Source organism: Dipodomys merriami, unplaced genomic scaffold (genome assembly GCF_024711535.1).
Source record: "Dipodomys merriami isolate MVZ:Mamm:240054 unplaced genomic scaffold, mDipMer1.0.p SCAF_3, whole genome shotgun sequence".
Lineage (NCBI taxonomy): Eukaryota > Metazoa > Chordata > Mammalia > Rodentia > Heteromyidae > Dipodomys > Dipodomys merriami.
Window position 1 is genome coordinate 87,297,315 of NW_027204492.1, and position 26,834 is coordinate 87,324,148.

Genomic DNA, 26,834 nt, shown 5'->3' on the forward strand with positions numbered 1-26,834 from the left:
TATTCAGCAGGTTGAGATCTGAGGATCACAATTTAAAGCCAGCCCAGGCAGCAAAGTCCATGAGACTCTAATCTCAGATTAACTACCAAAAAGCCAGCAGAGGAGCATGTCTCAAGTGGTAGAATGCTAGCCTCGAGTAAACAAAGCTCAGGGATAGTGCCTAGGCCCCAAGTTCAAGCCTCAGGATGAACACCAAAAAGAAAGTTTACTCTTCAGTTCTCTGTATCCCAGAGCAGAAGTGATAACATTTTTTAAATACCTTATTCTAAAACATTAAAGAAAGGCTTTAAAGTTTTGTTTTGCTTTAAAATAATCACCAGGAAAAAAAGTAGGCTGAAATTTTTCTTCAGTCATGACTTCCTCCTCCTGGATATTTTAAAAGTCTGGTTCAGACTGTTTCTTACAAGAACTGTCCATACTGCATGAAAAGTTGGTACTTTGGTCTTTTGTATGAATGAGCCCACAACAGGTTATTTGTGTTTGAATTCTTATTTTAAGTTATTTGTTTTAGCCAGGTCCCAGTGGATCACACCTGTAATCCTAGCTACTCAGAAAGCTGAAATCTAAGGATTGTGGTTTGAAACCAACCTGGGAAGGAAAGCCCATGATACTTTTATTTCCAATAAAACACCAAAAAATTTGGAAGTGGAACTGTGACTCAAGTGGTAGAGCACTAGCCTTGAGCAAACATGAGATATTTGTTTTATGCTTCTTTCAATGAAGTTTTAAGCTGACATTGATAAATACCAAATCTAGCCAACTATGTTTCAACTTGCTCTTGTTTCTAAGAATTTTCAAATTTTTGTGTTTAATATTCAATCATCTTGTAGACAACTAAGCTTTTGATTAATATGAAAAAGATCCATGGTTTTGTTTAAATCTATTTTGAGTTGTTTGGAAGCTGACAGGGCAGGCTGCAACTCTCCACTGAGGTTCTGTCTGTTCTTCAGTCACCCCAACAACTGCAGATCAGTGACTCAACCTGAGTAGTAGTGGAGCCTGTCCAGGATTGGGAAGAGTGGTACACAGTGCCCACAACACAGTGCCCACAACACACTGGGAACTTGATGAACCTGTTGATTTGATTATGCTGCTCAGTAGTATGAAAGCAAAGGGTTAAAATAAACCTGAGGCCAAATTATGTTGTAGTTGCCAAAGTTATTAATTTTATTTTTAAGGTATTAGCAGTCTGCCAAGTTTTGTTGTGTATACATATATATATATATATATATATATATATATATATATATATATATATATATATATATATATATATATTGGTGGTGCTGGTGGTGGTCATGAGGCTTGAACTCTGGGCCTGGGGGCTGTCCCTCAGCTCTTCAGTTCATGGCTAGCATTCTACCACTTGAGCCATAGTGCCACTTCCAGCTTTTTCTGCGTATGTGGTGCTGAGGCCTCACGCATGCAAAGCAAGCACTCTACCACTGAACCACCTTCCCAGCCCTGCCATATAGTTATTTTATAGCCAAAGTAGACTATAGGAATAGTGTTTGATAGGAAAGGATACTGTATGTCTGCTCTGGAACTCCTAAAACAAAGAATCCTTAATGTCATCTTCCCAACTTAGATAATATATTAAGAACACAAGGATTTTAAGTATCCCTTTTTATGAGAGTAGTTTCGAACATCTTTCTGTTCTGTTCTTGAGTACTTGCAGAAGTATCTAGTCTTTTTCCCTGTGAAGATCTCTTCAATTACTATCATAATCATAAAGGTATTTGAAGCACCTGACACCAACTCAAAACTAGTATCCAGTTGAGTGTGGATCCAGCTCATGCCTATAATCCCAGGAGGCAGAGGAAAGAGGAACAAGAGTTGAGGCCCCAGCAACCTAGTGGTTTATTTCAGGGATTTTTGTGTAGGCTGAGGAATGACTTATAGGCAGTGTTGTAGGATGTATGGATAGCAAAACAGAATTTTCATCTGGGCCACGAGTGGCTCACACCTGTAATCCTAGCTACTCAAAAGGCTGAGATCTGAGGACTGTGGTTCAGAGCTAGCAAAGGCAGGAAAGTCTGTGAGACTTATTGCCACTAAACTACCAAAAAAGCTAGAATTGAAGCTATAGCTCAAGTGGTCAAGTGCTGCTTTCAGCAAAAAAGCTCAGGGACAGCAACCAGGCCCTGAGTTGAGGCCCAGTATGACACCAATACACACACACACACACACACACACACACACACACACACACACACACACACATATGAACATATATACACACATACATACATATATTTATATACATATAGATATATAAGTAACTTTCCAAATTAAAAATGTGACGCACAAAAAATACAGAATAAAAACATTTCAAAGACTTAAAGAACACTAACAGTCTGTAAAGCTAGGTCAATGCATACTTGACTGGCTTAGTATATATAGACATTAAAAGTAAAAATGCTAGAATAGATTGCTAAATTATACAGAAAAGTGGTTATGCCCTATAGGAGAATACGAAGTCTTTGGGATCATTTCTTCTACTAAACACATATTTGCATCTCTACTAGACAAAAATCCAGAGGCTAACAAGTGATTTTCAGAATCTAGACCCAATAATTAGAAAGCAATCATCCCAACAAAGATGTGACCTCCTAGAGAACTAATAATTCTTGACTGGGCCTCTCAACCAGTGGGCTGAATACCTGCAGATAACTTTAAGGACATTCCATCATCCATTTGACTTTATTTGTGCTTGAACTCAAGGCTTTGTGATCTCACTCAGCTATTTCGCTGACAGCTGGTATACATTATTTTGTTGATTAACTGGATTTAAAATTTCATCATTTTTCTGTTCAGGCTAGCTCTGAATCTCTACTCTCGGTTTCAGCCTTCTGAGCAGGCAGGATTATAGGTCACCATTGCCTGGCATATATTATTTTTAATTTTTAAATAATCTGTTAGTAAGGGGCTAATAGTTTATTTTATACCTGAATTTAAGTCTCTGAAATTGAAATTACAGCCCTAGGGTATTACCACATTCTGAACAGTGTGGTTCTGTTTTCAGTTTTTACCTTCCATAAGCATTCTAAAACATTCACTTACCTTCCAAACCAATCAAAGGATTTTAGAGATCATCTGACATTCAGCTGTCTCCTACAAGGCAGCTTTCAATAGTTGCTTTGAAAGATGATCATAAAGCATTTGTGTACAAGGAAGGAAGAAACTTACTTTACTGAGTGCCTATTGTGCAAGTTTATTTTTAAAGGACCAAATTTCATTTCACAAAGTAACATACACTTAGCTATATGTGTAAAATAGATTTCATCAGCATAATTGCTGTTAATTATATCTTAATTAAAAATTATATAATTTTCCCTTTCCAACATAGTTCAAGTTGGCAAATGAAGTTGTAATTATACTACAAACAAGATATAGAACAGTACTAAGCATAATTGCTTTTAAGTATTAATGCATTCGCTAGCCTTGAGCTGAAAAGCTGAGGGACAGCGCCCAGGCCCAGAGTTCAGGCCCCATGACCAGACCAAAAACAAAAAAAGTATCAATGCATCAACAATTATTTACCGACTACTGATGCATCTCATGGTCACTGGTAGTCACTGAATGGGGATAAAAAGGGGGAGAGTAAAAAAGTAAAAGGTATACCCTCCTCAAAAGAATTTCCATAGGATAATTAGCAATGCAGTTTTTAACGCACCTGAAACGAACAGGTAATGGAAGAACACAAGACAACTAGGTAATATCTAAGATGTTAGTTTCAGTTTAGACACTGCTATCAACCTTGTTTTTATCTTTATAACTGGACAGGATTTGTTCTCATTTCTAAGGTCCATCAAAATTGTAAGAACATGTTCAGTTAGTAAGAGCTCAGAGTGATGACTGAAGGCTAATAATACAAAGAACAGCTTTCTAGCACCAAGGTGTTCAGTGGGAGGTTCTCTAGAGTAAGTGAACAGGGATAAGTAGGAAGGATGCAACAAGGAGTTGATGGAGAGAACAAACTGTCAGGATAGAAGAGCTGTGATGGAATAAATGGATAAATGTTGGTCCACTGGAGTAAGGAATCAAACTGTTCTGGAAAAATGTGTTGAGGACAAACTTGGAACTGTCCTGAGTGCCAGGAAGAGAAATGAGGACTGCAAACTATGGTTTGTCTATTAAGAAAAGACAGGAATGACACTACAGTGACACCACAATGACAGTGACCTACAATCTTACTGGGAAAACTACCATCGACATGCCTGCAAGGTCTTGGATACTGGCCAAACCCTGCCCTTTCAGTTATTCATGGTTGTGTAAATCGTACTAAATTTTAGTGGCCAAGTAAAAGCCATTTTATTTGCACACAATTCTATGGGTTAGCAATTTGGATTGGAATTGAGTGGGTGGGCAGTCTAATTATTCCTAGGGCTCTTCATGCAGTGACAGTCACCTTGTAATATGACTGGGGCTGAAAAGCCAACATGGTCTCATTCATATATTAGATGCTTGAATTTTGACTAAGGTTCTCTCCCCACCTCAACTCTCTTCGTCCAGCAGGCTAGCTGGGGACTCTTCACACACCTTCACATGACTCAGGGAGCAAGAGAAAAGATACCACACTCCTTGAGACCTAGGCTATTTGTCACTCAGAGAAATTTGGGGTGCAAAATACTGTATTTTAGTACACTATTAAAATAAGTAATAATAAAATGCTGAATTTTATTGGCCAAAGCAAGTCAGAAGGATATTCCACATTCAAGTAATAATGACTCCAGCATTTGATATGAAGAGCTTTAAAGTCACACTGTAAAGGGGTGGGCTAGAAAGATGAAATGACATTGTTGCCATTAAGTACTCTATCACACTAATTCATTTGGGTAGTATACATTAAGCATATTTAGTCCCTTGGGGCTCCAGAGGTGGAAGAACCACTGAAGTGGAAAAGATAACACTGTTAAGAACTATCTAGGATGGAAAAAACCTGAAGGAATGGAGAAAACCTTCTAGGCAAAGGCAATAAAAAAGTGAGGACTAGGAAATCTAGTAGTATGGTATATTTATAGACTTGTGAATGAAAACATGGATGGAGTGGGTAGAAAAGCATTAAGAATAGGTGAATATGGTCAGATACATAATGAATGGATGTGACATGACTATCAGACCCTCAAGAGTAAGGATACTACTGTGCAATGGACAGCCAGAATTCAATGGTAGTTTAAAAGCAGGGGTAATGATCAATGTGTAAGGAAAAGACCTTTAGAATGTGTAACTATAGTAGTCTGAAAGGAAGTTAAGTCAGGACTGGAATAGGATACATATTACTGAGATCAAAGCAAGAGAGCAGACCTGAGAGAATATAGACATATACTTTTCACATTCACAAACATCTACCTCTGTTTATAAGATGTGAGTTTCATGTGAGGCAAACAAGATATAGCTATTTAGTCAAGTTTTGTCTATTTTAGAAAATGCAAAATTGCTTGGTTTTTTTTGTGGTGGTGGTGGTGGTGGAGGTCATGGGCCTTGAACTCTGGGCCTGGGTGCTGTCCCTGAGCTCTTCAGCTCCAAGCTAGCATTCTACCACTTGAGCCACAGCTACACTTCCAGTTTTCAGGTGGTTAGTTGGACATAAGAGTCTCATGGACTTTCCTGCCCAGACTGGCTTTGAACCATGATCCTCAGATCTCAGCTTCCTGAGTAGCTAGGATTACAGGCGTCAGCCACCAGCACCGGGCTTGCCTGGTTTTCTTTTAAAAAAAAACATTTAAGTATGTAAGAAATCTTGATGCAGACAAGAAACCATGATTACACTAGGGAATGCTACCTATAATCTAATTTTGACTCCATACTCTGCTGAGGCAGATTATGTTACCATACCTTTCACAGTGGCAGTATGGCCAAGCAATAGATGAAACTATCTGCAAATGTACACTGATTTTCCACAGGACTTATGTGGCTTTAAGAACACATTACATGTAGTTTTACAAAACATGAGAAATAGTGTTCAGTTTGTTAACTGAATAGAAAGTAGTGTATGAAATTCAGCTATACAACGAGGAACAAACACCCTTTCTTTCAATGTGTTAGCACAGTTTTGTAATATTTGGTTGTTAATTGAAGAGTAAGCAGCAATTTTCTGTCATGAATCTGTGGAAGATGTAGAGAACTTGTTGGTTTCCTACCATTCTGCAAGTATAAGTTTAGTTGTATAACTGCAATTAATGCATATAAGAAATTTGTCACAAAGTAATAAAACATGGAATAAGGTGCCAATGTCAACAGAAAAAACAGTATTTAATGAGAGTATATAGATTAAAGGGTAGTGTACAATATAAAAGTTTGGGAAAGTAGAGTGGTGTGTTTCTTGCTGAGCTAGAATTTGCAGGAACTTAGAAGAAATGTCCCAGGTAGGACTGGCAAGGCAAAGAGGGAAGGATGTTCCAGGTGTGAGAAAAGGGTCAAAGGAACATGAACATGAGTGTTAGATCATTGATGGTATGAAAAGAGTAAGGAAAATAGCTCAGGTGAACCCTTTCAAACTGTGCTTGAGACTTCTTATTCTACCTAGTTCTCTTGAAATCACAGGTAAAGAACTATCTGCAGTTGAACTGTGTCATCTGAAAACGCTATAAAAACTGAACAGGCAAATAAGGACATTTATATTCCTTGTTCCATGTACTGGATTTTATCCATTGTCTGGTGGGTAAATGGGTGGCACTCTATATATGTATTATATAGCCTAGGGAAAATTCCCCTGAAGGAACCTATTTTGTCTTCCAAAACTATCTGCTCAAACTGAGCTAAGCCAGACTGTAAAGTACCCGTGTAACAAAGAGATCTTTGTTGCATTTTCTAATGATAAAGATGTTTAGAGAGAGATCTGAGTGAGCATGGTATTTTTTTCCTCAACGTTCTTCTCAAAATTGGGGAGATTCCTATATAAAAAAAGGTTTTAATAAAAGATATGAGAAATCAGAGTTTCAGGAACAAGCTTTGTCATAATCAACTTCTTAAAAAGTATGAGATGCCTCTCATCTAGTTCAAAAATCAATTCAAAATGGGAAAAGATCTTAATGTTCCTACCTAAAACTTTAACACTACAATGGGATAACATTTAAAGATAGAAACATAAGCAAAAATTGTCTGAATAGGATAATTGCCCAGTAAGAAAGAGCAAGATTTGACAAATGGGACTACATCAAATTAAAAAGGTTTGCACAGGGGGAGGATCAGGTGGGGAGAGGTGGGGGGAGTATGGGAAGGGATGGGAAGGGAAAACAAAGAGGAGGCAACAATGCTTGATAAGAAATGTACTCGTTATCTTGCCCATGTAATTGTAACTCCTCTGTAAGGTATTCTCACAATAAAAAAAAAGGCTTGCACATCAAAAGAACCAATTACCAGAATAAAACAACCCATAAATGTGAATTAATCCCTCTAGCCATTCACTGAATTAAGGATTAATATCCAGAATATACAAAGACTTAAAAATTAAATACCAAAAGAATGACCCAACTAATAAATGCACAAATAAATTGGACAGTTCTCAGAAGAAGTACATAAAGACATGCTCAACATTCTTAGACATAGGAAATGAAAAACTACACTAAGGGTCTATCTCATTATAGTCAGAACGTACAAACAACAAGCTCTGGCAAGGATATAGGGATAAATGAATCCTTTAAATACTGTTAAGTGGGAATATAAACTAGTGCAACACTACAGAAATCATAGTGGAGGTTCATCAAAAAAACTAAAAATAAGCTGGGTGCTGGTGGCCCACACCTATTAATTCTAGCCACCTTGAAGCCCAAGATCAAAGGAGCTTGGTTTGAGGACAGATCCAACAAAAAATGTCTATGAGTCTCTTATCTCCAATTAGCAAGCAAAAAGCCAGAATTGGAGATGTGGCTTCAGTGGTAGATCACTAGGATTGAATAAAAAACCAAATGTGATTGCAAGGTGCAGAGTTCATGCCCCAATATCAACAAAATGAATCATAATGAAACCCCATTGTATAATTAGTGTATGATAATAAAAAGGCAAAAAAGTATATGTACAGTGCATGATCTTAGGTTCAACCAAAATATAGAAAGCATAAAATATGGCTTAGTGATTTACAAATTGCTTATTTTGTGGGAAATACATTTGAGGATTTGAAGATTATAGCATCTGGAGCTTGATATTTAGACAGCAAGCACTCAATAAGCATTGATTGATTCTGTTCTATTTTTTGCAGCTTCTTGTATAAAATATGGTAATATTCCAAAAAATTTTAGTATGAGTCTTCAATGTTGGAGGGCAAGTTAAGAACCATCAAAAATGGATATCTGGACCAATTTTTGGATGTTATACAAGATTCTTGTACATTAATCCACAGTCCTTTGCTACATGGTTTGAAGACTAAACATAGTACACATGTACATCCATACACACATCATACATACATATACACATCAAACATACTACATTGGTAAACTGATTTCCTTGGTTTAAAGACAAATATTTATCACATGATCTAATATTTTTCAAGATACAATATCCTTTCCTCAATAGGAATTTCACTGCCCTTGGGGAACCCTTTGCTATTCTATCTACCAGTTAGGCTTGTATGATACTCAGAATGTAGTGTCTTACTCATAAAACAGGGGACATTCAACTCAATTGTACCTTGCAATTTAGAGGGAAAAAATGACAGCTGTTGTAAGTACTAACAAAATAATCTAAACTGAGTAAATTATGCTCTAATTTTTAATCAGGCTAACAACATGCTCAATAATTACAAAGAATACATAACTGATTGTTTCTGCTTCCCTATAACATGCAAAGAGGCAAGGGACAATTAAAGAAAAAACGAATCTGTACCAAGTTTCCATATGTCATACACTGTTTTAGCAATTTATGCAGATTAAAATTTACTTTAGATACCACCTTACCCAAGTCAGAATGGCCCACATCCTAAACTGAGCCAACAACAAATGCTGGCTGGGATGTGGAGAAAGAGGAACCCTACTGCATTGCTGGTGGGAATGTACACTAATACAACTGCTTTGGAAAGCAGTCTGGAGGTACCTCAGAAAGCTAAATATAGGCCTCCCCTATGACTCAGCCATACCACTCCTAGGCATCTACCCTGAGAAACAGGAACCACAATACAAGGACACATGCACTGCCATGTTCATTACAGCACTGTTCACAATAGCCAAGATATGGAAATAACCCAGATGCCTCACTAGAGCAAATCATTTGCAACAAGGTAAGTCAAGAGCAGAGACACAAATGGGACTTGGTCTCCCTGATATGTGGATGTTAAATCCAAAATGTAAGGAGATATGACAAAGTAAACAGGATTCAAGAAACAAAGGACATCTACTTAATTGTCATATAATTTCTAAATGATTCCATGTTCTTGACTTCATATATGGTGTGTGTGTGTATGTGTGTGTGTGTGTGTGTGTGTGTGTGTGTGTGTGTGTGCGCACGCACATCTGAGGGAAGCTAGAAGGGTACAGAATCAGAGGGAGCAGGGTAAAATATACAACAGAAGGGCCCATCAGCTGCACCGGACGTTGATGAAAATGAACTAAGCAACTCAAGGGCAGCAATGGGAGAGAGGTAATGAGAGGGAAAGAGGGAATAGCTAACACTAAGCAAAAGGAAAGAACTGTACATATCACCCAACATGGAAGAAATTGTTGTATTGTCAAAACTTATAGAATTCACAAACTTTATAGACCAAGACAATGACAATTTGCCTTGTAAAGATTAAAATTGTTTGTGACTTTAACTAAGTATCAATATCATACAATACTGTGAAATTTGTGAAAATTATGCAATCACAGTCTCAATTAAAAATTTTTTAAAAACTTACTTTAGGACTCAAGTTTCATCTTGGACATACAAGGTAGTGGGAAGCCATAATTTCTAACTTTGTAACAAAGAAAGAAGCTAAGTATACTGAAAGGCAACTACTGTTCCTGGACCTGTGAGATAACTGAGATTGCACAACAAACCAATACCCTGTTATCTGGAGAGACAGCGGCTTGCACAGGTCTGTGAGTATATACGCTAATAGGAAGATTAAACTATAAATTATAACAAATCACTGGAAGCCAGAATTTGAAGCTACTGGTTCTGACACATAAGTTTGCACACTCTGAAAAAAGTTTCCTAAAGGAATGCTCTTACAGTGAAGAGCAAGGAAAACTTCAAAGATAGCTCTCAGAGTAGTGGCAGCTGGCTCAGCAAAGCAGCACCCACTGTGAAACTTGCCTAGATTTTTTTCCTTTATGTCTAGTACAGAACAAAAGGCTTAATCCTCAGGGTAGAAGAACTTAAGAAACACTTAAGGAAGGACATATCCAACATAGCTGGGGACAGTGAACTATGTGAAAAAGAAGCTCCACCACTGAAGGAAGAACAAAATTTTTTTGTCAGTGACAAACTCAAAACTCAGGTTCTAGTACCTGCCTAAATCTCATGCTTAATCAAGACTGTAAGAACTCCTATCCTTAACTCCATTAGCCAACCACAACTACTTGGCAAACCAACTAACTGATTAGTAACTGTGGAATACAAAACAAAACAAAACAAAAAAAACCGGGCTGGGAAGGTGGCTCAGTGGTAGAAAGCTTAAGCAAAAAGAAAAAAGCCGGAAGTGGCGCTGTGGCTCAAGTGGTATAGTGCTAGCTAGCCTTGAGCTGAAGAGCTGAGGGACAGCGCCCAGGCCCAACTCAAAGCCAATCAAAAAAGTCAAAATGACTAGAAGAATTGGAAATCTCTGCTTATCTACAGTGGAAACAGTCCAACTCCTAACTAGATTAACACAAATCTCCCACACAAAAGATCTAGCAGAATGAGCCAATGCTTTTCTCCAAATATACAAAATATTTGCCTTGGCATCTTCCGTTTAGCTTTCACCATTTTATGGGGTATAACAAAAGGCAAGAAAATATTTTAAGTTACAAAGTGATCATATAAAACTTCAGTATAACACAAATTTGGAGACTATCAAAATAAAATTTAAGCCAGGTGCTGGTGGCTCACGTCTGTAATCTTAGCTACTCAAGCGGCTGAGATTTGAGAATCTTGGCTCAAAGCCAGCCTGGGCAGGAAAGTCCATGAGACTAATCTCCAATTAACGCCCCCCCCCACACACACACATACACATACCTGTATGTGGCAGAGTACCAGCCTTGAGCACAAAAACTCAGGGACAGACAACATCCAGCTCCAGAGGTCAAGGTCCAGGACCAGTAAAAAAGAAAAAAGAAATTTAGAAAAAAAAATTAGGGCTAGGCACAGTGACTTATGCCTGTTAATCCTAGCTATGCAAGAGCGTATAAGCAGCAACACTGAAGGCTTGTTGTTGAGAGGCTGGTGCAGGGCAAAACCATGAAATTCTCTCTGCAAAATAACTAAAGGAAAAAAAACCTGAAGGGTGTAGCTGAAGCAGCAAAGTGCCTGCCTAGCAACCATTGGATTCAAAACCCCAGTACTGCCATAAAGAAAAATTAATAGAATTATAATTAAGCCAGGCACTTATGGCTCATACCTAATAATGCTAGTTACTTAGGAGGCTGAGAGCTGAAGATCACAGTTTGAAGCCAGCTCAGGTGGAAAAGTCTGTGAGTCTCTTATCTCCAATTAACCAGCAAAAGCTGCGAGGAGGTATGTGACTTAAGTAGTAGAGTGCCAACCTTGAGAAGAAAAAGTCAAGTTGAGATGGATGAATGGAAAAAAACCACTTAATATGTAAGACAAGACATAATTTCAGCAAAGGAATGGAAGCTGTAAGGAAGAATTCAGGGTTGGAAGTGTGGCTCGAGTGGTAGCACTCTCAAGTGGTAGTTTGTAATCCTAGCTACTTGGAGATGGAGATTTGGGAGGATCACTGTTTGAAACCAGCCCAGGTAAGAAGTCTGAGAATCTCCATCTCAACTAGCAAGCCAGACAAAGTAATGCACTCCTGTAATCTTAGCTACACAGGAGGCAATAGGTACAGAAGAATCACAGGCCAAGAATTCTCCTGGGCAAAAGAAAATCTCATGCTTACTCAAGACTATAAGAACTTCTACCCTGAACTCCACTAATCAACCACAACTACTTGGCAAACCAACTAACTGATTCATAACTGTGGAATACAAAAAACAACAAAAAAAAACATAGGGAAAAACTCAAAGCCAACCAAAAAAGTCAAACTGATTAGAGGAATCTGAAAAAATAAAGTAAAAAGGGCTGGAGGCATGGTTCAAGTGGTAGAGGTCCTGCCTAGCAAAAACTGGATTCAAACCCCAGTACCACCAAAGGAAAAAAATGAAGGACAGAGTAAAAAGGAAATACTAGAAATAAAAAATGTTTTTTAAAAAGGACTAGGGTGTTCTCAAATGATAAATGCAAGACCCAGTTCAATCCCCCTTTCACTACTACCCACACAAACCCCTCAAAACAAACAAAAACACACCCTACCAGTATAAAAACCTCTAAGTTCAATAATGAAGCTGATAGTGGCAAAAGAGAATCAGTGAGTTTGAAGATCACATTTACTAATCAGGTAAATACAAATTAAAACAAAAGGACAAAAAATAGTAGAGAAAAATAGTATTCAAGAACTATGAGGTAACAGTATAATAAATTTAACTTTGGAATCCAGGAGAAATTCACAGAATGAGGCAGAATAATTGAGAAAAAAACAGTTCTCAGAAACGGATATGTCCACCCAAAGAACTTATATGCTAATATTTACCACAGTTTTAGTAATCATAATCTTCAAAAATGAATATCCTGTTATATCTTCCAAAACAAGAATGAACAAAGTAGTATGTGGAATAGAGTATTTTTCAGTGACTAAAAAGGAAATTAAAAAGGCTCTTAACTCAAATAATATGGATATAGTAAGTAAAACAATCCAGACAAAAAAGGCTTTTTTTCTATGATTCCATTCATATGGCACTGTGGCAGGACTAGTTAAAAGATCTGTGTGTGTATATAGCATAGACAAAGCCCTGAGCCCAATTACCAGTACCATAAAAATCAAAAGTACACACTATGAAGGCATTCCCAGGGAAAAACCTGACTGGATATATTTTTTGAACCAGAAGAGATCTGACTAGGTCAATCATTATTATCATATATCATTTTTTTCAAATACATATTTCATTTTAAAACAGAGAAAATTGCATAGCTTAAAATATAAAAGATATTCATAAGTGTTTATGCAATGAAATATCTTCCTATCCACTATCCCTTGGCCATGCATGCCCAAGCCCAAGCCCATCAGTGTCTTGAACAGCCTTCCAGAAATCTTGTCAGCAAAAATGCCAGGTGCTGGTGGCTCATGCCTGTAATCCTAGCTACTTGGGAGGCTGAGATCTAAGGGTCACAGTTTGAAACTAGCTAAGCAGAAAAGCTACAATTAACTACCAGAAAAGGCCAGAAGTGGATCACTTTACCACTTGAGCCACAGCTTCACTTCCACCTTTCTTGCTGGCTAACTGGAGATGAGTCTTATGTTCTGTTCAAGGCTGGCTTCAAACTAGGATCCTCAGACTTCAGCCTCTTGAATAGCTAGGATAACAGGCAAGAGCCACTGGCACTTAGCTAGGGAATTTTTATGCCCAGGCCAACCTGGAACCCGATCCTCCTATTTACACTTCCCATATAACTAGGATAACAAGCGTACCACCATGCCCAAGGGTCTTGCTAAATTTATGCCCAACCTGGCCTTGGCCTGTGATTCTCCTAACCTCTGCCTCCTGAGCAGCTAGGAGTACAGGTGTAAGTCACCAGTGCCTGACAAAATATATTATGATGGCTCTTTTCAAGTTGCTGACTTCTAAAATGTAAGGGCTATTTAATTTTTTATCCTTGGAGGAAAGAGAAGATTCTATCACTACATAATTTTCTAGAGAAATGGACACCTTTGAGATGCACAAAATGACCCTTGTACACAGTTTCCCACATGTACCTCACAGGATCTAGTTGCATTTTTATGTAATAATTTCAGTCCTTAAGCTGTTGTAAAGTCTACGTTAGTTATGCGAAGAATGTTATCTGACATCTTCCAGAGCAAAGATCAAAAGCCAATGTCTCAAATTGGTTGTTCCTGGCCACTAAATACTTCACAGTGCTATGCTGGATTCTTCACTGAAACCACAGGAAGATTTTCATCCAATAAAACATACCTACAGAGAATCTTTTTACAATGCCCAAATAAGACTTTCTTCTCTTAGGTAAAAATTATGAAATATTTAAAGGTTCCAAGTATAGGTTACAATTTTTTTTCACTTCTCAGGTGGTGGAAGATTGCCAAGTGCCTGCCCTTTCTGATTAATTATAAAACTTAGTATACAATCTAGTATGCTAGATTTTTTTGTGATAAAGCTTGAACAGGGATTAAGGAAAACCAAGCCTTCCATTAAATAATATTTATACAAGATCAATGAGCAGATAAGCCACTAACAAGAATACTTACATGCAAACCCAGCTTGTCTTCGGCTTCCTCTTAAAGAAACCATCACTCTATTTCACATATGGTAGAAGAGGAAGTGATCCTAATAGTTTATTCATATTAGTATCTAGAATATACTATAATCAGAAATGGGTTTTAACATATTTGCCAGAAGTGTTAACAGAATTCTTTAAGAGACAAAGAGCAAATACTTATTAAACATATGCAAATGAAAAGAATTCAAGAAATACATTTTTTTCTTCACAAGGCAAATTGTCATTATTATTGTCTAAAAAGTTTGTGAATTCTATGAGCTTTGACAATGCAATTATTTCTTCCACATCAGGTGATAATTACATTTCTTACCTTTTGCTTAGTGTAAGCTTTTTTTTTTTTTTTTTTTTTTTTTTTTTTTTTTTTTTTTTGTCATGGGGCTTGAACTCTAGGCCTGGGTGCTGTCCTTCAGCTCTTCAGCTCAAGGCTAGCACTCTACCACTTAAGCCACAGTGCCACTTCCAGTTTTCTGAGTAGTTTATTGGAGGTAAGAGTCCCACAGACACACTGCCCCAGCTAGCTTTGGATCTTGATCCTCAAATCTCAGCCTCCTGAGTAGCTAGAATTACAGACATAAGCCACCAGCACCCAGCTAGTGTAAGCATTTTTAACACAAAAAGAACTGCACAGGCTGGAGCTAGGGCTTAGTGGTTGAGTGCTTGCCTAGCTAGCATGAAGCCCTGGGTGAGATTCCTCAGTACCACATAAAAGGAATAGCTGGAAGTGCTGCTGTGATTCAAGTGGTAGAGTGCTAGCCTTGAGCAAAAGGAGCCCAGGGACAATGCCCAGGCCCAGAGTTCAAGCACCAGGACCAGCATAAAAAGAAAAAAGAAAAGAGAACATCTAATTCAATAATATGGTAAAATATCTCTGTATACTAACTATAAGGAAGTAACCCTTAAATTTCTAGAAATTCAGGAATTATAAAGCATTTTTTTAATTGTTGAAGATACAATCCATAGCTTTGCACATGCTAGCCAGGAAGTTATCACTGAGCTATGTCCCCAACCTGAGTACAAATGTTCATTACTAATTACTATGAATCATTATAGTAAAGACCTCCAATTTTTCAGTTCTTTGTAGACATCGCCTTCAATGTTCCTCTACAACAAGGTTGGCCATGGAAGCATGTGTGTGATTTAGCTGATGAAACAAGAGAAAGTGTGATACAAGCAGACACTTGAAAAGTGTTTGTGTTTGCTTTTTGAGACCACCATACTAACAGGTCCAGACCTGCCAGCTACAGGAAAGAACAAATGGAAAGGTATTGATCCATCTTTGTTTAGGTCCTCCTACCTAGGCTTACCAGGTTGCCAATCACTAAATGTCTGAGCAAACCTAACCTAGATGATTCAGTCACCAACTAACCACTCTCCTCCCTTTGCGAAAGCTTGTATCAGCTACTACTTAAAAGTAAATACATTAGTGGCCTAGTAAATATGGCCAGTGGATAAGAACACTGGCTTTCCTCCCATAAAATTAACTATGCACACAAGTTTAAAACAAAAACCTCCAATACCTGGATGAAAATAAATACATAAGCATTCAAAAAAATGTGTAAGTCCTCCCAAACCCTCATATATGTACTGTCTGCCATCACAGATAACATACACATACAAAAACAAAAATAAAAAGCATAACAACTTTTCAGTTAGTCACTGAAGTACATTTATTATGCTATGCTTTAATCAGATTTACACTTGAAAGTTTCATGTATTTTTTTTGGTACTGGTCCTGGGGCTTGAACTCAAGGCTTAAATGCTGTGCTTGAGCTTTTTTTTTTTTTTTTTGCTCAAGGCTAGCCCTTTACCACTTAAGCCACAGCTTCACTTCCCATTTTTTTCATGATTAAGAGATAAAGAGTCTCTGGGATGGCAATGTGGCTTAGTGGTAGAGTGCTTGCCTAGCATGCATGAAACCCTGGGTCTGATTCCTCAGTACTACATAAACAGACAAAACAAAGCTGGAAGTGGTGCTGTGCCTCAACTGGTGGAATGCTAGCGTTGAGCAAAAGCAGCTCAGGGACAGTGTCCAGCCCCAGGATTGGAAAAAAAAAAAAAGAGATAGAGTCTCATGCTTCCTGTCAGGGCTGGCTTTGAACTAGAATCTTCAGATCTCAGCCTCCTGAATATAGCTAGGATTACAGACATGAGCCATCTGCTCACAGCTCTGTCAGCTTCATTTCTAGCACTGAACATCAACCGAAATTTCCAGGGTTGGTGGACATCCGGATTTTTGTTTCCATAAAATTCCAATATTTTAATCCATTTCAGAAGACTGGGTAAACCTAAAAGATCTATCAGATACATAAGTCTGATTAAACCTTGTTTCTAGAAGCATCCTGAATCCAACTTCTTACAGCATCATAGCAACTCCTTAAGAAATGTTCATGGTAGACAGTAAAAACTGCTAAGATCTACACATCTGGGCCAGACACACTGCCTCTATTACATCACAAAGTGTGACACTGAGGACTTCTTAAACCATTTTTATTTAGATTACACTACACACATTTCTGGATTTTATACATACACGTGCACATATGCAGTTTAAGAAAAAGTTAAAAACACTTTCCAACAGCTTCCCAATGTCCTTGGAATAAAACACAAGATCCTTAATGAGGTCCCTTAAGGCCCTGTCAATCTTTTCCTGCCTACCTCACCTAGCTACATCTCTGTGGATTCTTTCCAAATCTCTCTACCTCTGTGCCCTCACACCTGTTGTTGCCTCTTCCTGGCAATCCCTTCTCAATACTTTTTACCTAGTTTATTCCTACTCATTCTTGAGGCTCCAAGGGTACTCCAATTGTACCCCCTTCTTCTCCCATGTAAAGGAATTCTACCTCTTCTTTGCTGTAAGACCTTGAACAAGTTAGCTGTTTTACCATTCTAAATCTTATACCTCAGTAGAGAGATCCTCAATTAAGAGAAATATCCAGTGCCTAGTAAAGAAAAAGTGGTTAACAAATCATTGCTGCTGTTTTTATTATACCATATGGTAATTTCTATAATGTTTCTTTTTTTGCCAGTCCAGGGGCTTGAATTCACATCTAGGCACTATCCTTGGGCTTCTTTGGCTCAAGGCTAGCACTCTACCACTTGAGCCACAGCACCATTTCCAGACTTTTCTGTTTACATGGTACTGAGGAATTGAACCCAGGGCTTCATGCATGCTAGACAAGCGCTCTACCACTAAGCCACATTCTGCTCTCTATCATGTTTCTTAACTAGTAATTAGTTATTTGTTGAAAAAAAAACAAAAATAAGCCCAAATCCCACTTTAATCCTAATATTTTTCATGCTATTCCCTGCATACTACATTTCTGTAGAAGATAAAATGAACATTCACAAAGCAACTATTATCTCAACTACATTTTCTGGATGGCCGAAGATGTGGTTTGGTAGATGAAGAAACTGAAGCACAAAGTAACTGGCTAGATCAACGGGAAAGAGCCAGAATTAAAATTCAAATTGGTCTGGTAGTATCCCTGTGGTACCTATGACACCAAAGGCTTCCCTACATCATGAACTTCATCATCTAAGAGCAGCAAGATTCAAAAAAGATGGAGATCCATATAAATAACTCACAAACCTCTATTCTGCAGATCCTTAACCAAATCAGTGTCACCATCCATTGCTCCCAAGATAGTCCCTTCAGCAGAATATTCTTCCCCCATGTGTAATAATATTCCTTACCCTCTTTCCACTGAATATGGCGTTTTTTTTTAAGAGTATGACTATCTTTCAATTCTTTCTTTCAGTAAACAGAAGTAACACATATTTGGTAGATTAAATAAAAATGTTAAAGAATATTATTATGGTCATCAAGTTGGGGAATAAATTTTCTTTCGTAACAATAAAGTTTGACATAGGAACAAACTTAACAAGAATGGTGAGAAAAGGGGGGTTTATCTTAAATACATTTACAATGGATAAGTTCTTTATCTAGCACCAGAGACTCCACATGATTTATAAATGTGTGCTTCATAGATAAAAAATACTTAAGATTTTATCTAAGGGGTCAGGCCCCAGCATCAATGTTCTGCCACACTAGTGGCTACCTACACTTGAGACACTTAAAGGTAGAATGGCCTTGACAAGTACCAATCTCTCATTAATTATGCTGAAATTATTTGGAAAAAGAAACAAAGAACAAATGATAAAATAAATGAAAACAAACTACTGATAATTGGTGACCTTAGATAAAGGGAATACAGTGAGCTTTTTGTACCAATCTTGCAACATATTTGAACTTGTAATATTTTATCAAAACTAATTTTTTTAAAGAATACTATTAGAAAGCTTCCCAGAAGATCTGAACAAAAAGGTCTAGTGTACTGGCCATGCTGGAACTATAGTCACTGTTAGCTATTCCTAAAATACATTCCAGGCTCAGGTTTTCTTGCCTATCAGCCAATATCAAAGGAAAAGAGCTTGGGTAGCAGGGCATAGTCATGTCTTTTGAGTCAGAGGAGAAATGATATTACTTGTTTAAAAGAGTTTTCATGAACTTATAGGTGTCTCCTATTGGCCAAAGCTCCAATACAATTGCCCCACTTCAGGAAAAAAACATAACCTTCAGGGTCCTGTATTGATGCTCAGAGAGGTAGTGCTCTAAATTCTGGTCTTCATTTTCCCAAGCTTACCTAAGTGATTAGGCAAGTTTTCCCTAGTACCCAGCATAGAGAGAGTTCTGGTGGTATTTTGCCACTACTATTTATGGAAAGATTTATAGAAAAGAGGCAATAACATGGGGGATTCACAAAGATCCCAGAAAACTCAGCAGTGCCCAAAGGCTACTTTCCAAGTAGCTCCTAGCTAATCACAAACACTTTAAGGAGAGTAGGAAGTCTCTTTACTCTGCCCTACCTGTGTACCAATACTCATACCACACTTCCAAGGCCTAGCCACATGACTGAGAAGAGAGGAAAGACAATGTGTGGATTCTAGAGTCATAATAGCACAAGTGTGATTATACCAGAGCTGACCAGAAAATTTCAGAAACTGTTTAAAGGTATCAGTAATAAACTAAGAGCTCTTTTGTAGGTAACAACATTGCCAATTGACAAAAAGGTGGCAATAATACCTAACATTGACTGAGAACTTAATACATACTGGACACTGAGTAGCAGTTTTTAAAGATGTGAGGTAATTCTTGAAGAGATGGTATTATCCTTTCATAAATCAAGTACTTACACCTAGACCTCATGTGTGTGTGTGTGTGTGTGTGTGTGTGTGTTTGCACCAGTACTACGGCTTGAATGCAGAGCCTGAGCACTGTCTCTTAGATAGTATTCTACTGCTTGAGCCACAGCTCCAGTACCAGCTTTTTGGTGATTAACTGGAGGTAAGAATCTCAGGGAGTTTCCGATCAGGGCTGGCTTCCAACTGTGATCCTCAGATCTCAACCTCCTTAGTAGAGTTGCTCTCATTCCCACTCACCCCTGCTCCCCCCCTCCCCCATACCATACCTCTGGCTGACAAGTGGCTACAGGGTAAGTATTTAAGAGTACTCTGGGAAAGTGGATTCTGATTTGTCCGCAATGAGGTTGTGCAACCAGTTTTTACCTAAATGTTTTTCCATTACTTTCCAAGTTTAGTTTGTTAACTTTATTATACTGATAAAAGGAATATGGTGGCCGTTCACTCCAGACCATTGGAATCACCATTAACATGGTTTTGATTTCTTATACAACCAGACTGTGGAGGGATATGGGTGGGAATCCCATCCTCAGCTTCACAGATAAAAGCATCTCACTGGGTAAGGGGGAAAAAATATCCCAGTGCACATCTAAGGCCATTGATTTCCTTCAACTTAGAAAGCAAAAGAAGTGGCCTATTTTTGTCAAACCTTTATAAGCTACAAGTGTGCATAGCAAAACTACATAAACCACATAAATTTAAACATGCCTCCACAGATAAACATTATGATCACTCACTTGAGATCCCACAGGTTTTCAGGTGCAAACTTCACAGAAGCTGTTGGCTGTGCTCTGAAAAATGGGAGGGAATAAAAAAGACTTAAAAGTTTCAAATATGTATCTATTTCTGCTTTCCCTCCTCCGCAGAGCGCGAAAAATAAAAACAAACTTGGGAGCCGCCAAAAAGTTCTCTTCTCCGAAGTCGACGGCGGTGGGGGGCAGGGAGGGGGCTGCGGGAAAATTTCTCTGCAACTTGCAAAGCCCGCACGGTTTTCCCATCGCCAGGAGCGCTCCAGGTGCCTGCAAACTTTGCAGCTAGCAACAATGTAAAGAGAAAAGTGTGCCAGTCAGCGCTTCTGCTCCGAGGGGGTGCCTCCTTGCTCTCCAGTAATGCCCAATGCTCCTTTCGCCCTACACAAGCTTCTTCCCGCCCACCAACTCCATAACAGCCACGGTGCACCCTCACTCCTCCCCAGACCAGAAAGCCTCCTGGGGCCCATGGAGGACACCCTCCCGCTAGAGCCCCGAGCCCCCTACTATGCACAGGACTGCAAGAGAAGGGGGCGCCGAGAAAATGACACCCGACCGCACCGCTGTTACTAGTTACGGGGTTCCACTCCTCACAGGATAACCAGTAGCTGCAGCCCAGCTCCTGCTCTCGCCCCGACTCCCCGTCCCCGCACCGCACCCCGCCCCCGCGCCGCGCTCCCAGCCACCCGCTCCGATGGGTCACACAAGTCAGTAGAAGAGCCACCAAGCACTTGACCTGGGTTTGCAGAAGCTCCTGACTCACCGGCTCTGGGGACACCCAAGGCGACCGCTACGGGGAGCCGGAGCGCTCCGGGGCCGCGGCGAGGCTGAACCCGGACTCTTCGCTCCGCGCCCACCCGCGCCTCCCTCGGAGAGGCCGCCACTCCACAAGCTTACTCGCCCCGACGCCCCCAACCACGCTCGCGCAGGGTCCGCCTACCTTGGCGCAAAGAGCTCGTGGCTCCTCACGCCGCGTCCCAAACTAGGGCCCCCCGCAACGCTGCCGGGCGAGGCCAATCACGGGTTGAGGGGTGGGCGTGGTAACCGCCCCCCACGCCGCCCGCTTTCTTCACTTCCCTTTCTCGCACCTGCCCCCTAGTAGTCCCCTCAGCCCCTCCTTCTCGACTCCCGCTGAGATCCACGCGGCCGCCCCCGCACCTCGCACACCCGCCTCCGCTCCCGCCTGGCGCCCACCTTCGCCCTGCCAGCCCATCAGGCCTCTCAGTTCAGAGGAGGCTTTAGCCAGCGGCCGCAGCAACAGCAGCGGCTCAGGCTAAGGCGGCGCCGAGCACTATTGTATCCTGACACTGTGCGCTCCCACGCTCCGCCTCTTCCCTTTCCTTCCTACCCCCCTATGTACTCCCACACACACACATACCACACACCACAGACACATTCTTTCTTTCTCTCTCCCTCACACACACGCACGCACGCACACCCACAGCTCCCCGTCTCGCCGACCGTGCTCACTCTTATTCGGCTAGCTGTCCGGCCGTCACCTGCACGCCTGCCCGCAGGCGGGCAGAGCTGGTTGCGAGCGCCTCCCGCTTCCAGGCTCCGCCCACTTCTCCCCGCCCACAGCCTCGTGCTGTGCTTCAGGTGGGTTCTACCGCTCCTCCTGCTGGGCGGGAAGGCGCTCTTCCCTGAGGAGCTGAGAGCTCCGCTTGCGGGCACAGAACACTGGGAGGTGGAGAAGCCTTCCCTGTATGGGAACCCAGCCTCGCTCCGCTTGCTCCCGGCGAACTCCAAAGGTAGGGAAGGGCTGGTGGGTGTACATAAACTCGAAGCGCACTCCTGACTGAGTTCTGTTAGGCTTGGAGAGCCTATAATAAAGCCAAGGGACAATTCGTAACCCAAGTGCCCCTTTGCAAGCAAAGTGCTTGAGGATACCAGTGCTTTCCGTGTCAGTGTGTCAGTTCTCTCCCTGCGAGTCACTGATGCAGATTTGCTGTGTGGGTATGTTGTTAATATTAAAAAACAAACTCCTAATCAGAGGAGAGATTAGGTTGGATCATCTAAGTGAAACTAGCGATTCACTGGAAAACTAATTCAAACGGTGGGGGGGGAGAGAAAGAGATAGGGGAAAGGAGGGAGGGAGAGGAGGAGAAAAGACGAGATAGAGAAGGGAAGAGTGAGGGAGGTTTGTAAATAATGTAGCTTATGGAATTAGGATGAACTCACATATACTCAATTTCATTAACCATTCCACAATAAACATTAATATATGCTCATATATTTTACCTATTTTCATATTAAAGATAATAGTTCCATTTCATAATACTCTGATATGTGCATTCTAAAATATTTGTAGCATTTTAGACTTACCTCATTTCATTATATTAAATTTATTTAGGAGGAAGTTGTAAGAAAAATTTATTATGGAAATGCACCACATAGACTTCACCTAGTTTTCCCCAAAGCTCTTATCTTATATAGTTATAATACAATAACAAATCCAAGAGATTGGCATTGATACAATCCATAGTACTTATTTAGAATTCATGGACTTATATCTGGATTTGTGTACATAGTTCTATGCAATTTTCCTGCATGTGTAGCTTCTCTGCCACAATCATTCTTGCCATAGTTAGAGTTACAGTCACCTGGCAACCATAACATGTTCATCATCTCTGTAATGTTCTCATTTGAGAATATTAGAGAACTGGAATCATACTTTTTGTCTATCTTTTTACTCATTGAGCATCATTTCTTTGAAATTTTCCCAAGTACAGTAGTTCATACTGTTTTACTGCTATATGACATTCTAGAGTATGGATGTGCCAATTTAACTCTTTGCCCATTAGAGCATATTTTCATTGTTTCCATAGAATTTGTTTCTTCCTTTCTTCCTTCCCTTCTTCCCTTCCCTCCCACCTCCCCCCATCACTCCTCCTCCTCTCTCTCTCTTTCTCTTTGCTAATACTGGAGCTTGAACTCAGAAACAGGACACTGACTGTTCCTTTACTGTTTTGTTCAGGCAAGTGCTCTACCACTTGAGTCACAGTTCCACTTCTGGCGTTTTGCTTGTTAGTTGGAAATAAGAGTCTCATGGACATTCCTTCCTAGCCGGTTTCAAACTAGGAGTTTCAGATTTTGACCTCCTGTGTAGCTAGCTAGGATTGTAGGTGTGAGCCACTGACTCTCAAATATGTTTCTCATTTTAATCTACAACAAACAAAATGATATAGGCACAGGTGATTCATGACTGTAATCTTAACTATTCAGGACGCTGAGACATTGAGGATGGAGATTGGAAGCTAGCTGGGGCAGAAAAGTCTGCAAGAATCCCATATCCAATTAACTGCCAAAAAAAAAGACGAGATGTGGTTCCACTAACAAATGAGCGCTTAAGGTCCTACACACACACACACACACACACACACACACACACACACACACACACGTGCAAAATAAAACTGCAAGCTAGATGCCAGTGGCTCACATGTATAATCCTACCTGGAAAGCTGAGATGAGGAAAATTATGTTTCAAGGCCAGTCAGTGTAGAAAAGTTTTTGAGAACTGAACTGAGAGTTGCCACCTGGTGGCCAATTCCTGTTATCTTAAATGTGAGGGGGAACTAAAATAGGCACAGCACAACACAAGTGCATCCCTGGACAGGAATTAAGACTCCTATCTTTAAAAACCAACAAAACAAAATGAAAACAAAAGAATTAGCAAGCGAGGCGCCAGTGGCTCATACCTGTAATCCAAAATACACTGGAGACTGAGATCTGAGGGCCCCAGTTTGAAGACATGTGACTCTTGTTTCCAATTGACCTCTAAAAATCTGGAAATGGAGCTATGGCTCAAGTGGGTAGAGCCTTAGCCTTGGGCAAAAAATCTCAGGGAGAGGCACAGGCTGGAGTGCAAGCTCCAGGAACAGCACCAAAAACAAACAAAAAATTAGGAAGAAAGAAAAAGGAAAGAAACCGACAAACTTTTTCAGACAATTCCCTTATGAATTCCCACTAGCAATTACTGAGAGATCAGCTTCATCACATGTTTCTCAGTGTTTGATATTCTCCCTATATAGTCATTCTGATGGATGTGTGGTGATATCTTATTAAAATAGCTTTTCCTTCATGGTCAGTGATGTTAAATGTCTTTGCAAGTCCACTGTGAGATGTGAAAATATTTTCTTATTCTGTAGCTGGTCTGTCTATTCGCTTAACCAGAGATGTTTTCAGAACAAAAATTTTCATTTTGCAGATAATTCATTGTTCAAGTTTTGTTTTTATATGATTTGTTTTGGTGACATAAAAAATCTACACTTAGTACTAGGTGCTGAGGACTTTTTCAACTGCTTTCTTACGGAAATATGGCAGTTTTCTAGCTTAATAAATTATAGTGTTTTAATTTACAGTTTTATAACTCACTTTGCTTTTATAATAAATAAATGTTTTTATTTTTTCAATTTTATTAGTAGAAATGAATTGTAAAATTGTGCCTTCTACATTCATGCATGTAATGGATTTACTTTGATCAAATTAACTCCATATTATTCTTAACATTTCCTTTTGTTTTCTTTTATTTACTTAAGTTTTTGGTATTATGGGTATGGAGTTAAGGGCATCAAATTCCCCTTGACCAAAATTTCCAACCTTGCTTTTTGGGGGATTTTGTTTTTAGAGATGGAGCATAGTAGACTTTTCAGCCCAGGCTTTGTTGGAGCCTCGATTTTCCAGATTTCTGCTTCCTGAGCAGTAAAGATTATAGGTGTGAACCATGAACACCTGGCTTGTACTTTTCTTTCTTCTTTAAATTATTGTTTATTGTTACTATAAAGTTGATATACAAAGTGGTTATGGTTTCATAAGTCAAACAATGAGTACATTTCTTTTTGGACAATGTTACCCCTTCTTTTGCTTTCTCCCAGTTTTTGCCTCCCATCCTGCCCACAAGTTGTATCGCTCATTATCAATCTAGTCAATATTGAGTACCAGTACTGTATTTGTTTACCCTTTGTCTGTATTTCTGTGACCCTCTCACCTTCAATAAATACAGAAAAATGAACAAACGAGACAAAAGAACAGAAAAAAAATCCTCCTGTTTCCATTTCCTGGAGTTCATTTTGATAAATATTATTGTATATGATGAGGCACAAAGGCATTGAGCCTTTATGTTTCTTCTCTAAGAGTATCCTTCTTAGATCTCACTGATATTATTCCCTCTTAACTCTCATTTCTTCTCCCCTTTAAACAGATTTTAGTAAGATTCATCTTGATATTTTTATAATAAAATAAAATTTACTTAAATCCATGATTTATTTTGAATTAATTTTTGTAATAAACTTCAACATAGGGTAGAGGTTCATATTTTTGCCTATAGGCATTTGATCTGACTAATCTTATTTGAATATTGAAGTGGAATTTCATGAAACATGTAGGTCAATTTGGGAAGAATTTATAACTTTATATTTTCTTTCTTTCCTTTTTAGAGATACAGAGCATTTAATTTTTTTATATCTCAGGATGGATGTGAAACTTAGATTTGGAGAATGTTCCCAGTAAATCTGACTAGGATTTAATGACTGGCCAGTGGTTCTCAAGCCATTTGTACAAACAGTGTTGTCTATAAGGTGATTTCCTACTAGGAGTTTGACATTTCATATGGGCAGGGCTGTCCACATGAGTAGTCCCCAATAATATCTCAGGAACTGAATTTCGAACAAGCTTCTCTGATAGACAACATTTCCCTTGTGTTGTTGGGACTTGTTACTGGAGGAATCACACATCCTAGGTGATTCAACTGGGAGAGGCCTCTTGGAACTCTGTTATTACTATTAGCTATTCCTGCTTTTGAAAATTTAGGGTTGCATACTATACTGTTCTCTGCCTTTCAATACTTTAACTCTCTGTGCTATTATTCTTCAAGAGAGTTTGTGGTAGAGAGCAAATACTACTATTTTGTTTTTGCTTTTTTTGTCGATTGTGGGGCTTGAACTCTGGGCTTGGATGCTGTCCCTCGGCTCTTCAGCTCAAGGTTAGTGCCCTACCACTTGAGCCACAGCACCACTTCCGGGTTTCTGGTGGTTTATTAAAGATATGAGTTTCATGGACTTTCCTGCCTGGGATGGCTTTGAACCGTGATCCTCAGATCTCAGCCTCCTGAGTAGCTAGGATTACAGGCATGAGCCACCAGTGCCCTGCCAAGTACTACTTTTTTAAAGACTTTTATGGACTGAGAGCATGGCTCAAGTGGAAGAGCATATGTCCTATAAGTGCATTAAAGAAAAAATATTTTGTGGATACCTTTTCATGCATGTATTTTTACCATACATAATTTTGGGGCGTATGCATAGCTTTTTGATTTTTCTTTTTTAGCAGTTCTAGGGTTTGAATCCAGACCTTCATGCTTACTTGGCTGGTGCTTTAGCACTTGAACCACACTACCAGCCCTATTTTTGGCTAGCTATTTTG

At 39.5% G+C, this 26,834-nt stretch overlaps 1 long non-coding RNA gene across 1 annotated transcript in view; it reads right to left on the minus strand.

Moving 5' to 3' along the window:
• LOC138839633 (uncharacterized) overlaps positions 1-21,202 on the minus strand; it is a 35,241-nt gene extending 14,039 nt beyond the window's left edge. Inside the window, exons 1-2 of the long non-coding RNA XR_011376003.1 lie at positions 21,178-21,202; positions 20,403-20,456 (exon numbers count right to left, since the gene is read on the minus strand). This is a non-coding gene — a long non-coding RNA (uncharacterized lncRNA). The remainder of the gene's footprint in view (positions 1-20,402; positions 20,457-21,177) is intronic.
• Between the last annotated feature and the right edge of the window lie 5,632 nt (positions 21,203-26,834).